Here is a 17,809-nt window from a genome sequence, read left to right as displayed (position 1 = left end):
CACCCGTGGTTCAAGTCCCAGACCTAGCAGCTGGTTTTCCCTCACCCCCCGCCCCCCACTCTGTTGGTCTCTGGTCAAATTGAATAATAGTGATAAATAAAATTAAATAAATAATTCTTGAAAAAAATGTAAAGGTTTGTGCCGGGTTAATTGACTCAAGTATGATTCAGGTCTACACTAAACTCCATTTAGGGCGTTTTTTGTGGTTTTAATGTTTCACACTTCAATTTATTAGGTTATTCCCTCTACTGTGATACATTATTCTACGTATTTATTTTCTAGTGCGATCAAGACTATGGAGTTTTCTGCCTAATGCTTTTAGTAGGTCAGGAACAACACTCCTCGACATGGTTGTTGTCAGCTTTGTTAGAGCATGCTTACACTGAAACGCAGACGGTGAGCACCCTAACGATGCCGACCACAGCCAGGGGCCGCCACCCCCAGACTGCGGGCGAGACCACAGACCAAGTGATCAAGGCACAGAGCCCCGACCTGGGAAACCTTTGCAACGAAGTGATCCAAGCAGCATTTAAACCAGGGATGGCATCGTGGTCAAGGCACTAGATTCCCACATGGCCGACCACGGTTCAAGTCCCAGACCTGGTGGGTTGAAACTCATGCTGGGCATGTGTGAATTTGTGCCCAAGATCTCAAGAAGAGAAGGGAGGAGAAGGGGCAGTGGTGTGGTCATTTACCCTCAGGGGGAGGGATGATTTTTCACCTTCTGCCTCTCTGGGGTTCTCTGTCTCTCTGGTGAGCACACGTGCCCTATAGAAAAAAAATCTCTCAAAAAAAAATAAAATTTACCTACTACCCTTACAGAGATAACAGTGTGACTACTTTATAAAATGATCTCTTCATAGTTGCTGCCAATGATGCTTCAATGCATGCTGTTTCAATGTCTTTTTCAATTTCAAAGTTTATCATTACTGCATTTTCTATTTCAGGGTTTGTGCTAATGACCTCAGGGATAACTATATAAGCCCTAAGCATCATGGAATTATTTTAGCTAATTACAGCTTTGGGAATGCACAGTCACTGAAAATCATATGTATAAAACAATCTTCCATCTATCTATTAGAGTCCAAAATGGAAAACAGGCTTAATTATGTTCATGAAAACGCCACTACATATAATGAGAGCTCGATTTGACATGGCTATCGATGGGGGAGGACAGCCTCATCCCCTTATGTTTTATAATTATGGCAAGGCTACTTTTATGTGGCTTATTGAGAAGTAGTCTTAAATTAATGGTGATTAGAGAAACAGAATACAATTTTAAATTTAATGTCAATTTTAGAATTCTTCATAATATAACAAAGCCACGGCCATTTTCTCCATACCAAAGGATTCTTTATCATTGGCTTTTTGTCTTACGACTGGTTGTAGCTCATATGTGTATACGCCCACACACTTGGTTGAGAATAAAAATGTTCGAATCTGCCGTGGTAAAGCAAATCGCGTTAGTATAGACAATGCAATTCAACGGCCTGTCGGCTGGCTAATTCTTGATTCTGTTGGGGAGAGGTGGTTGAAGAGTTTCAATTATTTGAAATACATAGATAATGCAGCAATATTCCTGACTATTGACTATTCATGATTCTATGCTTAATTTGAACCAAAATTACAATCCCAAATTATTAATACTAATTACTGACTTCCATTTTGTGCCTCTTCCTAGGATTTGGTGTTTCTTCTAACTACTCGTTTATATTTAGCCACATAAATCAGTTAGGTCCCATGACGTACTGTCTTAGGACAACAGCCCAAGACAATGTCTTCTGGGCCTACTGGTGGCATGGCGGTTAAGGCGCTGGATCCCACATGGCCAATCAAGCAGTTCATATGCAGGATCCGCAGGACCTAGTGGCTGGAAAAATATACCAGGTGCGTGTGCATGTGAGCCCAAAATCCTGCGACAAGAATAAAGGAGAAGGGTCTCTGGTGTGGCTACCCCTGGGGGTGACTTCTCACTTTTCCCCCCTCTCTCTCTCTCTCTCTCTCTCTCTCTCTGGTGAGCAAAAGCACCTTATAATAAAGAAACCAAAAAAAAAAAAAAAAAAAAAAGGAATGGATCTAAAGTAAGTAAAGAGATTGAATCAGGGGGCCAGGGGGCTGGCAGGTGGTGTGGTGGTTAGGGGCACTGGACACTCACATGGCCAACCGCATTCCCAGATATGGTGGCTTGTCTTCTCACTTTCTCTCACTCTGTCCCTCTCTGGTCAAATTAAAAATAAATAAACAAGTAAATAAAATTAAGTTAAATAAAATAATTCTTAAAAAAAAAAAAGAGAGAGAGAAAGAGAGACTGAATCAGTAATCAAAAACTTCCCACAGAGAAAAGCCCAGGACTCAGTGACTTCCTGGTAAAGTCTACGAATGCTTAAATAAGAATTAATACCAAATCTTCACGATCTCATTCAATTTTTTAAAAAAGGGGGGAAGAAGAAAGAAAGAGTAAAGGAATACTTTCTAACTCATTCTATAAAGCCACTATTATCCTGATACCAAAACCAAAGATATTAGAGAGAAAGCAAATGACAGAACAATATCCTACAGGAACACAGACACGAAAACTCAAATAAAATACTTGCAAACCAAATCCAGCAACGTGTAATTAAGATTATACACCCTTAATCAAGTGAGATTTATCCCTAGAATACAAGTCATTGAATATAAGAAAACTAAACGAGAGCTGACCCAGAAGCACATGGGTAAACACTGTGTACAGGGAACTGAATCCCACACAGCTGACCATGGTTCAAAGCCTGGCCTTAGCGACTTGAAAAAAACTCTGGGCATATGCTTGTCCAAAATCCTGACAGGATGGAGAAATGGAGGAAAGGGGATTGTGGCGTGACCATGCACCATTTGGGGGGCTCTCTCTCTTGTAAGCACAGATGCATGCCCTCTAGCAATTTTGGGGAAAAAAAGAAAGTAAAACCAAACAAGTAATACACTGCTTTACTAGACATTCTCGCCAGGAGACTAGGAAAGATTGGAAAGGAAGCAGTTAAGAACTCTCTCTTATGATTCTGTGATCTGCATAACTCATAATCTTACATACAGAAAATCTTACGAAATACCACCCCCACACACAAATTGTAAGAGCTAATAAGTGAGATCACCACACTTACAGGATACAAGACCAATCTACAAAGATAAAGGGTATTTCTATACACTGTCAATGAACAATAAAAATGGATTTAAGAAAATAATTCCATTTACAGGGCTGGCAGGTGGTGCAGTGGTTAAGGGCACTGGACTCCCACGTGGCTGACGGTGGTTCGACCTGGTGGCTTGCTTTCTCACTTTCTCTCTCTCTCTCACTCGCTCTGTCACTCTCTGATCAAATTAAAATAAATAAATAAAATAATTCTTAATAAAAATTCCATTTATAATAGCTCCCTAAAGAACAAAATACTTAGGAACCAGCAATTGGCATAATGGCTATGTCGCTGGACTCCCACGTAGTTGACCGCGGTTCACGTCCCGGACCCGGTGGCTTAAAACTCACGTCGGGCGCATGTGCGTGCGTGCCCAAGATCCCGAGGGGAGAACGAAGGAGAAGGGATTGCAGTGTGACCATCCCCCCCCCGGGGGGTGATTTCTCGCTTTCTGTCTCTATGTCTCTCTCTGTCTGGCGAGCGCACGCGCCCTATAGCAAAAATCTCTCCAAAAAAAAGAACAGAACAAAATACTTAGAAGAAAAAATTCATCAAAATAAGCACAAGGATTGTAAACCAAAACCACAAAACATTACTGAAAGAAATTAAAGCCCTAAGTAAAGAAAAAGGTACCTTGTTTTCAAGGGTTGGAAGACAACAATATTAAATAATCTCCAGATTAAGCTACAAATTTGGTGCAACTCCTGTCAAAAATTCCATCCAGCTTTCTGGCAGAAATTGGCACATTAACACTCACGGGAAATGCAAGGACCCCAGAAGAGTCAAAATAATTATGAAAAAGTGAGAGAACTCACTTCATTTCCATTTCAGTGCTGCAACAAAGTACACACAGAATGGGTGGTACTGGCTTAAAAACTGACACGAGGAGATTTCAACATGCTGACTCCTCACTTCGAGTCCTAGACCCGGCAGCTTGAAAAACACACCGGGCCTGTGTGCATGCATGCCCAAAACCCTGAGGGGGAATGGAGAAGAGACTGTGGCACCGCATCCCCCAGGGCCGATTTCTCACTTTCCCTCTCTCTATCTCTGTCTCTCCAGTGAGCACATTCACCCTATAGTAAAAATCTTGGGAAAAAAAAAAAAAAAGATGGTGGTGATGGTTAGACAACTCTGTGAATATACTAAAAGCCACTAAATTATACTTTCTAAAAGGGTGAATTTTATGGTATATGGATTAAATCTCAATAAATAATAACAAAGTGGCAGGCCAGAATTGAACTATGGGTCATAGTTTGTCCTACACGAGATACCAAGAACCCTTAACATGAGAAGGAAAAAAGGAATCTTGCCCCAACTCTGCCACTGTTAGTGTGGCCTCAGGTAGTTCACTTCGTCTAGCGGTTCTCAAGTGTGACCCCTAGACCCGCAGCGTCAGTACCTTCTAGGAACTTGTCAGAAGTTCAAATTCCTGGGCCCAATCCACACCCACTGAATCCGAAACTCTGGCGAGAGGGGCCCGGCAATCGGCCTTTCAGGTGGCTTTGATGCATGTGACTATTTCCGTTGTTTTAAGCTGGCTACTCTGTGGTTACTTGCTACGCAGCCCTGGGAAACCAATACACCTGGTGAGTGAGGCGCCTTCTGTGGATATGTGAGAATCGATGCCTTTTCTGTCCCTCAGTTTTCCTATCCATAACCTGAGGTGGTTATTAGATCATTTCTAAGGTGACCACAGTTACAGAGATCTTTAGTGCCAACTGTATTCATACAAAACTATGGCTAACCTGTACGGTCTTTCTGATCATTTAAAAATTTTTTTATTTATTTGTTTTTCAAAGTACATGTTTCATTTATTTACTTACTTACTTATTTATTTTAATTTGACCAGAGTGGGACAAAGAAAGAGAAAGAGAGGGAAAGTGAGAAATCAAGTCACCAGGTCTAGGACTCGAACCATAATTGGCCATGTGGGAGTCCAGTGCACTTAACCACCATGCCACCTACCAGCCCCGATAATTTTTTACCTTTTAAAAAAATTATATTTTCGGGGAACCAGCAAGCGGTGTGGTGGTTAAGGCGCTGGACACTCCCACATGGTTGACTACGGTTCAAGTCCTGGACCTGGCGGCTTGCTTTCTCACTCTCCCAACCCCAATGTGTCTCTCTCTGGTCAAACTAAAAAATAAAATGAATGAATAAATGAAATTAAATAAAAACAATTATTAAAAAAATTATATTAGCAATATTTTTCTACGGGACATATGTGTTTGCCAGAGACAGAAAGAAAGAGAGAGACAGAAAGTGAGAAATCTCCCTCCCTCCCGAGGAAATGGCCACATTACAATCCTTTTTCCTCCATCCTCCTCTCTGGATTTGGGGACGCACGCACACACACAGCTTGATTTTCAAGCCACTAGGTCTGAAACTCAAACTGCATAGTAGACCATGTGGGATCCTTACCCTCCACACTACCTGCTGGCTTTGACTGTTTTCAATGTCAATAATAAACGAAGATTTAAGAATTTACACAAAGCTTTAATTAAGCAAAATCTAATATTCAGAAACCTCAATTAATCACAGTAAGTTTCATTCTATTGTCAGATAAACATAGACTTGCACATAAAAGGTTTGAGTCCAAATGTGAATTTTTAGCACATACTCCAAGAAATATCACAAAATTAATCCAACCTACTTCTCAGTCGTGCTCTTTTCACCACCATACCACCTGCTGGCTCTCAATCATGGGCTTTTAGAAAGGACTGCAGAGCAACGAGAACACTACTTCCTTCACGCTCACCTCTCGGGGAACATGGGTGTAGAACCAAAGCTCACAGACCTGGACAGCAGGTCTGTACAACAAACACCACCCTCTCACCCCGTGCCTGGAGCACATCATTCTTGCAGAATGTTCTCAGTCCTAAGTCCTTTCTAATTAACTGGCTAGAAAATGACCTCAGATGGGTCCGATTCTTGACTGACTACCATAACTAAGGCGACCACAAAGTCAAAGTTCAGACCATTCACCTTTGGGTGAGCAGAAAGTGCGTTAGCAAAGAAAATCCTGCAACATGCATTAAGATGTGGAAGTGAGAAACCAGGAAGACAGAAAGGCAGTGAGTATAACTGGAGCAGTTGGTCGAAGAGTGTTTCCCAAAATTTATGTCCACTTGAAACTTCAAAACATGACATTAAGAAATAAGTTTTTTTGGGGCTGGCAGCTGACATGATGGTTAAGGCGCTGGACTCCCATAAGGCCAACCATGGTTCTAGTCCTGGACCTGGTCTCTTGTTGTCTCACTTTCCCCCTCTCTCTGACTTACCTTGGTGAGCACACATGACCTACAGCAGATAAAATAAATAAATAAAAAATAACAATACTACTAAATAAAATTAAATAATTCCTTTAAAATACAGGTTTTTCAGAGATGGATACCAAACTTGAGCTGTGAAATTGCTTTCCTTGACTAAAATTGAAGATTTTCTGCTCTGACTTTTCCCTCCAGATTCATTTCTAGTGGCCTTTACACACAAAGTGTATAGACAGGTCCAAGTGAACAGGATCCAAACATCTGAATACGATCAGGGTCAGAATATTCCTCTATTCCCACTGAATCTGATATACAAAGAGTGAAAACAGAATGATAGCAAGATTGCAGATCACCTCCTCCTGTGCACCTCTGAACGCTCAGATTGAACTTCAAGAATTAGGAGAAACGCACCATCCATCAGATGACTAAAAATCACCACAGGGTCATAAGAAATATGGGAAAGCAAGAAAATACCTCTCCTCCATGGGAAAAGAATAACTCCTCTTCATCCTCAGACAGTACAATGAAACTTATTGAAATGTATGATAAAGAATTTAGAATATTCAGTGACAAAGCTAACAGAGATGGACAAGAAGAGAGACAATGAACATCAGAAGATGTAAGAGAAAGGAGCTGACGAGTTCCAGGAGGTGAGGAAATTCTTGCATTATCTAAAAGAGAAATTACACACTTTAAAAAAGAATAAATGGACCTGTTAGAGATGAAGGTTATAATACAGGAAGTCAAAACATCCCTTGAAAGTATTAAAAACAGACTAGATCATACAGAAAATCGAAACTCAGATATTGAAGATAGAATTGCTGGCCTAGAAAAATCTACCACAAAGACTGAGAAAATTGCTCCCCAAACTGAGAATAACATACAAGAAATACTAGATACCATCAAATGTCCAAATATCTAGACAATTGGTATCCCAGAAGGTGAAGAGACTCATAAGGGCATTGAAAATCAATTCCATAAAATCCTGCAAGAAAATTTTCCAAACCTAGAGAGGCATTCAAAGATCCAGTCCCAAGAAATACAAAGGACCCCACATAGAATCAACCCAAGAAGATCTTCTCCAAGACACCTTATAGCCAGATTGACCAAAACCACAGACAAAGACAAGATACTAAGATTGGCAGGAGAAAGAAGGCAAGTTACCTACAAAGGATATCCCATCAGGCTAACAGCCGATCTCACAAGAAACAATGCAAACGAGGACAGAATGGAAAAATATATTCAAAATGTTAAGGGAAAAGCAATTTCAACCATGAAAATTGTACCTGGCAAGATTATCCTTCATATGGAAAGAAAAGACAAGAACATTCTCAGATAATCAAAACCTGAAAGAATTTACCAACTCCAAGAAGTTCTACAGGAAGTGCTATTCCAGGAAAATTAAATACAGACACGCAGAAATAATAGTTCAAAAACTAAGAAAATGGCCAACTTAATCATAAGGACAAGTCTGGAGCTGAATATTATATCCCAGAATTTAACTGGGAAGATCGAGCCACAACAGAAGATAAAGTACATGAGACTGAACTGGTGAAATAGAATTTTATGACTTTTGACTAAAACATTGTTGATTTTCTTCTAGGTTTTGTTTTCCAATTTTAAGGATTTTTGCTCTGTCTTGAGCTGCTGATAGATTCATGTACCTACTATTTGAACAGAATCCTAAACTGTTTCCTGGCTTTAAGTTTTAAGCAAAGTTCCTTAGCATTTCTTTGATTTATTAAAGCTAAAACTGCTTTTCAGATAAAAAAAAATATATTAAAAAATACCTGTTTAATGACCATAATAAGCTATATAGCAGCAGCTAAGTGCTACCTTATAGTATACTCATTCTACTCAGAGTTTCATGCCTACAGTCAGACGCGTACTCACAGATATGTATATACCAGCTGAACTTGCTATTGAAAGTAGTTAGATTATTTGTGACCAGCAGTTGGTGTAACGGCTACATTGCCGGACTCCCATGTAGTCGACTACTGTTTGAGTCCCGAACCCAGTGGCTTCAACTCAAGCCAGGCACGTGTGTGTACGTGCCGAAGATCCCAAGAGTACAATGAAGGAGAAGGGATTGTGGCGTGGCCATCAGTTGTGGCGCTTTCTGTCTCTCTGGCGAGTGCACATGCCCTATAGCAAAAACCTCTCCAAAAAAGGAAAAACAAAGTAGTTAGATTATTTAAGAAATTTTGTGAATCAATAAAATGTGGGGGGAAAAAGGAATGGAAAGCAACCACAGACACCTGAGATAGTGTGGGAGGAGGGTAGGAAATGGCAGAGGGTGAGAAATGGGGGGGAAAAATATATATAAAACTAGAAATGGAAAATTATTGATGGTAACATGTATGATGATTAAGCCACTATGCAGTATATTCTGGATGGGAAATCACATTTTGTATGCTGTGATGATGTTCAGTGAAAAAATGTAAATTAATTAATTAAAAATTGAAAAATAAAAAAAATATATATATAGGTTTTTTGGGGCAAGTTGCATGGTGGTTAAAGTACTGGACTCCCACATGGCCGACCACAGTCCAAATCTCAGACTTGGTGGCTTGAAAATCATGCCAGATGCATGCAAATACATGCCCCAAATCCCAGGATACGAATAGAGAAGGGCCTGCAGCATGGCCATCCTCCACCCTGTCAAGGAGAGGGGCATTTCTCAATTTCCCTCGGTCTGTCTGTCTCTGGCAAATGTGCCTTATAGCAAAAACCTAAAACAAACAAACAAACAAAGAAAAACACGTTCTTTGCTGATTTAATTAGTTAAGAATCAAGAAGAGACCCTACAAGTGGCACTGGTGTTACAATAGCTGCCTTCCAAGATGAGATCATACGGATTAGAGTGAGCCCTAAATCCGGCAACTGGCATCCTCACAGGAGGAAAGGACACTGCTGTGCAGCAGAGGTCATGTGCAGACGGGCTGACTCCGGGTCTCTGGAGGCCTCCTGCCAAGGAACACCAGGAACTATCAGAAGCTCCGGGAGGCAGGGATGCATACCCTACTAGCCTTCAGGCGAATACACTGACCTCTCCATTTTGAACTTCTGGCCTGTTCGTGAACAAACAAACCACATTCATGGTTTTAAGCCGGCTAGTCTGTGGTTACTTGTTACGGCAGCCCAGAGAAACCAATACACCTGAATGAGGTGCCTTCTGTCGACCTGTCAACAGACACTCAGTGCCACTGCAAGCCCTCCACAGCTCCACACCTGGCGGTACAACGTGAAGTTAAACAGAACCAAACCAAAAGATTCTTACACTCAGGTGAATTTTAAGATACATGAATTATATTATAAACAAAAAAATTTTTAAGGTTTTGCCACCAGAGAGAGAGAGAGAGGGAAAGTGAGAAATCTCACCTGAGGAATGGGGTTGGCCATGCCACAATCCCTTCTCCTCCTGGGATTTGGGACACACACGTACATGTGCCTGGCAGGATTTTTCAAGTACCATAATACCAGACACCTGCAGGAGCCTTCCAATAAAAATTTACAAAAAACTTTACACTTATGAACTTTTTTAAGGTTTTGCTATAGGGTGTGTGTGCCTGAGAGAGAGAGAGAGAGATCACTCCCTGCAGGATGGCCATGCCACAATCCCTTCAGAAACCAGTGGAGCTGGCCATGAACCCAGCACTTAACCTCCACACCACTGCTGGCCCCTGGACTCTTTTTTTCCAGTTTGCCAGAGGATGTGTACTTGCCAGAGAAACAGAGAGATAAAAAGTACTCCCTGAAGGGGTGTGGTCACACCACAATGGCTTCTCCTCCACTGCTCCATCCCGACAGGATTTTGGGCATGCTCGTAGATGTGCCCTGTGTTTTTTTTTCTTTTTTTTTGAGAGAGAGATTTTTGCTATAGGGTGTGTATACTAGCCAGAGAGACAGAGACCGAGATAGAAAGTGAGAAACCACTCCCCAAGGAGATGGCCATGCTGTAATCCCTTCTCCATTCACCTCCTGGGATTTTGGGCACATACGCACACACACCGGCATTAAGTTTTAAGCTGCTGAGTCCAGGACTCTAACTGTGGGAGTTCGAGTAACTCCCACTTGACTATATACATGGGAGTCCAGTGATATAACCATTATGCCATCTGCTGGTCCCATGCCTGGTGTTTTTTAAGCTGCCAGCTCCGGAATTAGAACCACAGTCAGCCATGTGGGATCCAGATCCATGAACCAGTATGCCATGAGGCCAGCCTCTATGGACTTTCTATGTGAGTGAGCTATCCCTGTATCTGCCTACAAATTCCACACTTTGCTTAAGTTGGCTAGAGGGTTTTCTATTCCTTGTAATTAAATGATTCCCAAATCACATCTTATAATTCTATTCTGTGATCATGAAAATATTTGCACATTTGTTAAGGTCACAAAACATCCATTTGCCAATCTAGTATTATTTCTAGTCCTCACCCGGTCTGACCTTTCAGTAGTAGCTGATCCGGTCAACCACTACTTATCCTTGAAGCCTTCTTTCCTGTTCCTTTACTATCTCCCCTGCTGAGGAAGTCTTGCAGAGATTGGCAGTACAGCCCAGTAATTTCTGGAACATACTGAGTGGGGTGGGGAGGGAGAAGGTGTGTGAAGAGGAGTAAGCTTCCCACCAGCCTTCCTTTCTTCCCGACTCTCCTGCACTGGAACTGAACCATCAGGTGTCACATGCAGGTAGGAGGGAGGGATTGCGGTGTGGCCATCACCTCCGAGGGGGGGGGTGATTTCTTGCTTTCTGTCTCTCTGTCTCTGTCTTTCTCACAAGTGCACACACCCTACAGCAAAAACCTCTCCAAAAAAAAATTACTTACAAATATCAAAACTGATACAGATGTGTGTACATATGAATGTGTGTGGGCATGCATACATACATCCGTGTTTTCTTAGTTCCATCTATTGTAAGGGTGTAGAGGAAACAACTAAAGCAATGGTTATAGAGAGCACCTAATCTTGGTTCCTAAAACAATTTGCTACTAAAAGGAATCTAAGCTCTTGAAAAATATGACTGACACATAAGATGACCCTGGCAAAGGTTTTAATGCATCAGAAAGTAAGGAAGTACCCAAGTAATGATGGAAATACACCCAAAAGACGTGAGAGCCAGCCTGAGGGATTCCCACAGGCTACGTAATGGACAATTTGAATACTAAAGTCAACGACAAGTTTAACAACAGACTGTAACACTGAGTACAACAGCAATCCAAGTATCCATGCTGACCTAGAATTCTGAAATGAATGTAAGCACTCGTTCTGAAATGAGTCGGGGAGGAGGGAAAGCTCTACCCAACAGTACACTGCTCAAGAAAGAATTTAGAAGGCGTTTTTAAAAGATTGTGTTCTCGGGAACCAGCAGTTAGCGTAATGGCTATGTCGCTGGACTCCCACGTAGTTGACCGCGGTTCGCGTCCCGGACCCGGTGGCTTAAAACCCACGCCGGGCGCGTGTGCGTGCGTGCCCAAGATCCCAAGAGGAGAATGGAGGAGAAGGGATTGCGGCGTGGCCATCCCCTCTCGGGGGGTGATTTCTCGCTTTCGGTCTCTCTGTCTCTCTCTGTCTGTCTGGCGAGCGCACGCGCCCTATAGTGAAAAACCTCTCAAAAAAAAAAAAAAAGATTGTGTTCCCCCCGCCCCTTTTTAAGATTTTGCCACATGGTGCATGTGCTCACCCAAGAGGGGAAAAGTGAGAAATCTCTTCTCCTCCATTCTCCTTTTGGCCGTTTTCAAGCCTCTGGGTCCAGACTCAAAACAGCAGAGTCGGCCATGTGGGATCTATCACCTTAACCACCACACGCCCTACTGGTCCCATATTTTATCTTTTAATATTTGAATATCACAAGATATAAGAATACATTCAAGCAAGAATCATTACTGAATGCTAAATCCATGGGTAAAATACAAAGAGACACAATATTTTCATGAGAAACAGAATATTTTCATATTATCAAGGAGTATTTCCCCACAAAATATTTCTTTAAGCTTTAAACACTAAACATATAAGTAGTGTTCTAAATACTTCACATTTAATACTTATTCATTCTACTGTGAAGACACCTGGCAGACACCATCTTTACTAAGTGATAAAACATAGCATCCCAGGAGCGGAACCAAAGCCGGCACAGTGCGCGTGTGCTTCAGTGCATCAGACGAGCACACCAGCGATTCTGCAGTGGTCTGGCCGAAAGGCAGAAGCACTAGAGACAGCAGACAAACCCAGATGGATGGACATGCTAGAGTACCAGTGCCGTGGCTGTAGGAGGCTGTCCTCATTCTTAGAAACATAAGCTGAACTGTTGGGAAGTAAAGAATCATGCTATCTGCAACTTACCCTCAAAGGGTTTAGCAAACGACCTACTTCAATGAACAGATTAGTAAACCTGGTTAAAGAGCAATCTGTATTACTCTTGCAACTACTCTATACATTCGAAAATACTTCAACATAAAATGCTGGGTTTTGCTGTGGTTGTTTTGTGTTTAATTTGCCAGAGGATATGTGCACCTGCCAGACAAAGAGAGAGAAAAAGTAAGTGAGAAAGCACCCAGCCACGGGGGATACGGGGATGCTCACGCCACAATCCCTGCTCCTCCATTTCTCCTTCCTTTTGGGATTTTGGACATGCATATACATAAGCTTGGCATATCTCTCAAGCTACTGGGTTGGGATTCGAACCACCCAGTGGGTTGTCTGGGATCCAACTGCCTCAACTGCATCACTGGCTGGCCCCAAAATGTTTTTTTTTTTTTTTTTCAAGTGCTATGAAAAAAAAAATAGGTTACGTCTGGGCTATGTGATTTTCATTCTCGAACATACTTGCATTTGAAATTCTTTTTACAAATGGAACATTTCCAAAATCACAACAAAAGCTATTTTTATTTTGGAAGGAAAACTTGATCTCATGCACTAAAGTACAGTCTGAAAAATATTTCTTCAAATATTAGTCTCGCACATTAGCTCATTTACATTATGAGTAAGAGCACTGGTGGTTAGAGGCACTCTCCAATGTCCAAGTTCTTGGGTTTGTTTTGTTTAGTTTGGCGAGGTCCTGCTGTGCGGCAGGCCGGCCTGAAGTGCTCAGCCTCCCAACGCACGGGGGTCACAGGTACACACCACCACATCTGGCCTTCGGGCCTCCCAGGTGGTCCCAGCCTAAGGAGCACAGTGGGCATCCAAAAGATTTTATTATTATAATTATCTAAAGCATTATTTACTTCATTTTATTTATTTATTTAATTTGACCAGAGAGAGAGAGAGAGAGGGAGCAAGCAGGCCGCCAGGTTTGAGATTCAAACTGCAGTCAGCCATGTGGGAATCCAGCACCTTAACTACCATACCACCTGCCAGCCCTCCACTCCTAGTACTTTAAATATGAAATTGCCACCTGTTGGATCGGTTGGTCTGAGTTTCATCATTTACTCAAGGAACTAATCTAGAACCAGCTCTTTCTATGTGCTTTCTCACTACGTATTTTCAGGATTGGAGACCTGTGATTTTTTTTTGTATTACAAACTTAACTCTTAGTCAAGACGTCATGGATGCTCCTAGCATTTTTAACGGGATTTTATTTATAATTTTCCTCTTTTTTTTTTGAAGAGGTTTTTGCTACAGGGCACATGCACTCACCAGAAAGACAGAGACAGAAAGATAGAAAGCAAGAAATCACCCCCCCAGTGGGGATGGCCACACTGCAATCCCTTCTCCTCCATTCTCCTCTCGGGATCTTGGGCACGCACGCACACACGCCAGGAGGGATTTTAAGCCACCAGGTCCGAGACGCAAACTGTGGTTGACTACATAAGAGTCCAGCGACATAGCCATTACGCTAACTGCTGGTCCCTCATTTTTCTCTTAACTTCAGTCTGTGGAACCTAGCTACATATGGAGTCCACAGAGAAAATGAATACATTGAAGCTTTTTTTTTTTCTTTTTGGCTTGGACTGATCTTTGGGGCCTAGAAGCTCTTCTTCTTGGTGCTCACCAGAGAAAAACAGAGACAGTGAGAGGGAAAGTGAGAAATGACCCCCAGGGGAATGGCTACATCACAATCCCTTCTCTTCCATTTTCCTCCCGGGATCTGGGGCACACACATACCCCATGTGATTTTTAAGCCGCCAGGTCCAGGACTCAAACTGCCATCGGCCAGGTGAGAGTCCAGCAATATAATCACTATGACATTTGCTGGGCCCTAGAAGCTCTTCTTATTAGCAAAGTTACAAGGCAGAAAGCTTCTCCCTGGCTCCAAGGCTCAAGGAAGGTTTGGTAATAAAACAGATTCTGGGACTAGCAGATGGCGTAATGGTTACATCACTGGACTCCCACGTAGTGGAACATAATTTGAGTCCCAGAGTTTAAAACTCATGCCAGGTGTGTGTGTGTGTGTGTGTGTGTGTGTGTGTGCCCAAAATCTTGAGAAGAGAATGGAGGAAAAGGGATTGTGGTGTGGCTATATTCCCTGGGGGGTATTTCTTGCTTTCTGTCTCCCTGTCTCCAGTGAGTGCAAGCACCTACAGCAAAAAATCTTTTACAGAAAAAACAAAAATGTCTGTTGTTCTATTGGTTCATTAGGAAAGTAATGACACATTTTTGCATAGAAAACATAGAAAAATATATCATGATTGTCCTAAGGACCTAATATTGGTAAAATAAATCTGTCCTTTTCATAAGACAACCTGACTACCAGAAAGAGTCCTGAAACCTTTTCTACTACACCATACAAGGTATGTGTCCAGCACCTTGACTTAGCAGGCATGAGAGAATGTAAACAATTACTTTTAAGAAGTAATGTAGGGGAGCCAACAGGTGGCATGGTGGCTAGGGGCCTAGACCCCCACATGACTGACCATGGTTTTAGCCAGGACATGCCGGCTTTCCCTCTCTCTCTGAGCACACATGCTCTACAGCAAATCTAAAAAATAATCATAAATAAAAATAATTATTTAAAAAAAAAAAGAACTAATATATGCCGGCCAATGGCCTATTCATCAAGAAAGCCACATCCTATTGAATACATGGCCAACTGCACAGTTCAAATTCCAGTCCAGCAGCTGAAATACATGTGGGGTGCACATGTATGTGTGCCCCAAATCCCCCAAAAGAGGAGAAATGGAGAAGAGATTACAACATGACCAAACCCCACAGGGGAAGGGGTGCTTTCTCGCCCTCTCATGAGCCCATGAGCTCTCTGACAACTGAAAAAAAACGAGGGGGGGGTCAGACAGTGGTGTGGTGGTTAAGGCAGCTGGAACCCACACGGTCATCTGTGCTATTTGAGTCCTGGACCTGGCTTCAAAAACATGCCTGGCACGTGTCCAAAGCCCGAAAAGGAAGAAGAAATGGAACAGGAGTTACAGAATGACCATCCCCCATGGAGGCTGATTTCTCACTTTTCCTCTCTCTCTTTCTCTGGCAAGTGTAAGTACCCGCCAGCAATATTTTAAAAAATAAAAACGAATTTAGCCCAATGCTTCACTTTAAAAAAAAGATTTACTAATTTTTTGGTTTTTTGAGAGGTTTTTGCTATAGGGTGCGTGCGCTTGCCAGAAAGACAGAGAGACAAAAGCGAGAAATCATCCCCCAGGGGGGATGGTCACACCGCAATCCCTTCTCCTCCATCCTCCTCTTGGGATTTTGGGCACACACGCACATGCCCCCAGTGTGAGTTTAAGCTACCGGGTCCAGGACTCAAACCGCAGCCAACTACATGGGAGTCCAGTAACATAGCCATTATGCCAATTGCTGGCCCCCAATTTACCAGTTATTTTGTAATTTCAAAAATGTTTATCTTTGGGGCTGGCAGGTACCATGGTGGATGGGGCAGCTGGATTCCTACATTGCTGACCGTGGTTCGAGTCCCGGACCTGAAAACTTGCTTTCTCACTTTCCTTCTCTCTCCCTGGTCAACTTTCAAAAAAACGAAGTAAAATAAAATACTTCTTAAAAAAAAAAATTACCTTCAATGTTGCATTTCTGTGACTTTTTAACATTCATATTCTTCCTAAGCCTCAAACAGATACTAACTGATTTAAATTAAATACGAACACCCTGCAATACGGAAAAATCCTGAGTTAAAGATAAGGCATGCAACCTAAAGTTAGTGCAACAAAATTTGTTCGACAAGCTTACAGATATATCTTTGAGTTGTCCCCCAACCCCTACAAGCGATTTCCTCTTCTAAGGCAACATCTACCATAATCCCTCATTGGGAACACCCCATGTGGCAGGTTGCTCCTTTTCTCTGATCAAAACCCTCTAGTTCTTTTCAGCCGGAGTTGAAACCCTAACTCTCCTGAAAGCTCTCAATTGCACGCTGTCTCTGAAACATTCCACTCAGCTCTGGTATCCAATACCCAGAGCAGCTAATGAACAGTTTGCCATTTTAATATGTTCCGGAACAGGAGTTGAAAAATGATAAAGTCAAGATGATAAGGGGAAGTCCTGGGGGCGGGGGTTCAAGAACGAGAAGATTGTATCCTATCACTGGACCCAAAGACCCTCGGCCAGCCGTCCTTTCTTCCTAGCAGTTTCAGCGTTCCTAACCATGAAACCTTCAACCCCGTAAGCTGAGTTACATGACCCGGTTTCCTTGCTGTTACTGATAAGGTACCTACCCCGTATCGCCCAGTCCATGAAGGAAAATCACCTGGAAAAGAAGACATCAAAATTAAAAAGGGACACGCCATGCCTAAACAAGCGCACACAGCCTGGTTACACACGGGCCCCCGCCAAGGTGGAACACGGAATGTTCCTGCAAGCCAGGCCCGATACAGCCCACGACCTTCCTTCCGCAAGGTCTGGAATCACTACAGACTCTTCCAAACAGCAGCGGTACGAATCCCTGCCTGCCCTTCCGCCCCTGGTAATTCTGTGGGCTGGAGTCCCGCCGGGCACGCGCGGGATCACGTTCTAGGAAAAACAGTTCGTCTCTCTAAAGTCAAACCTCGAAAGTCTCCCATACACTGTGCAATTTTTCCAGGCTGGAAAGGAGCTGCAGGGGCAAAAGTTTGAGTCTCCAACACAAGTTTTCTTTAAAAAAAAAAAAAGAAAGAAAGAAAAAAAAAGGCACTTCTGAGCCTCTAAGACACTAAATCGTCAAACTTCCTTCGGTAAGGACAGAGAGCCAGCTAGGACGACAAAGCGACTTCTCGCGGAGTCGGACCCCGCATGCATGCACCGGCAGAAACCGGCGGGGAAGCCCCTACGAGCGCCCCCTCGGGCCAGGGTCCGGGTCCGGGTCCGGGTCCGGGTCCGGCTTCACTCCGCAATGCAGAGGCCCCCAGGGTGGGCTGGGCCCGGGGCCTGGCCGGGGCCCCGACCCCGGCACTGTCCGCGCACAGGCCGGGCCGCGACCACCCGGACCGACCC

The 17,809-nt window shown here is 42.9% G+C and overlaps 1 protein-coding gene across 2 annotated transcripts in view; it reads right to left on the bottom strand.

Annotated features, from left to right (window-relative positions):
* The window catches only part of LYPLA1 (lysophospholipase 1), a 46,478-nt gene that overhangs the window by 28,105 nt on the left and 564 nt on the right, over nt 1-17,809 (bottom strand). For both annotated transcript variants that reach the window (XM_027773795.1, XM_006140883.3), the window contains one exon: nt 17,056-17,087. The gene's annotated coding sequence lies outside the window, so the exon portion shown is untranslated. Of the gene's footprint in view, nt 1-17,055; nt 17,088-17,809 lie in introns of those variants that run through there.

This window comes from Tupaia chinensis, unplaced genomic scaffold, assembly GCF_000334495.1.
Source record: "Tupaia chinensis unplaced genomic scaffold, TupChi_1.0 Scaffold000046_3, whole genome shotgun sequence".
NCBI lineage: Eukaryota > Metazoa > Chordata > Mammalia > Scandentia > Tupaiidae > Tupaia > Tupaia belangeri.
The sequence above is the reverse complement of the archived record's forward strand: the minus strand, read 5'-3'. Positions and strand labels throughout refer to the sequence as shown.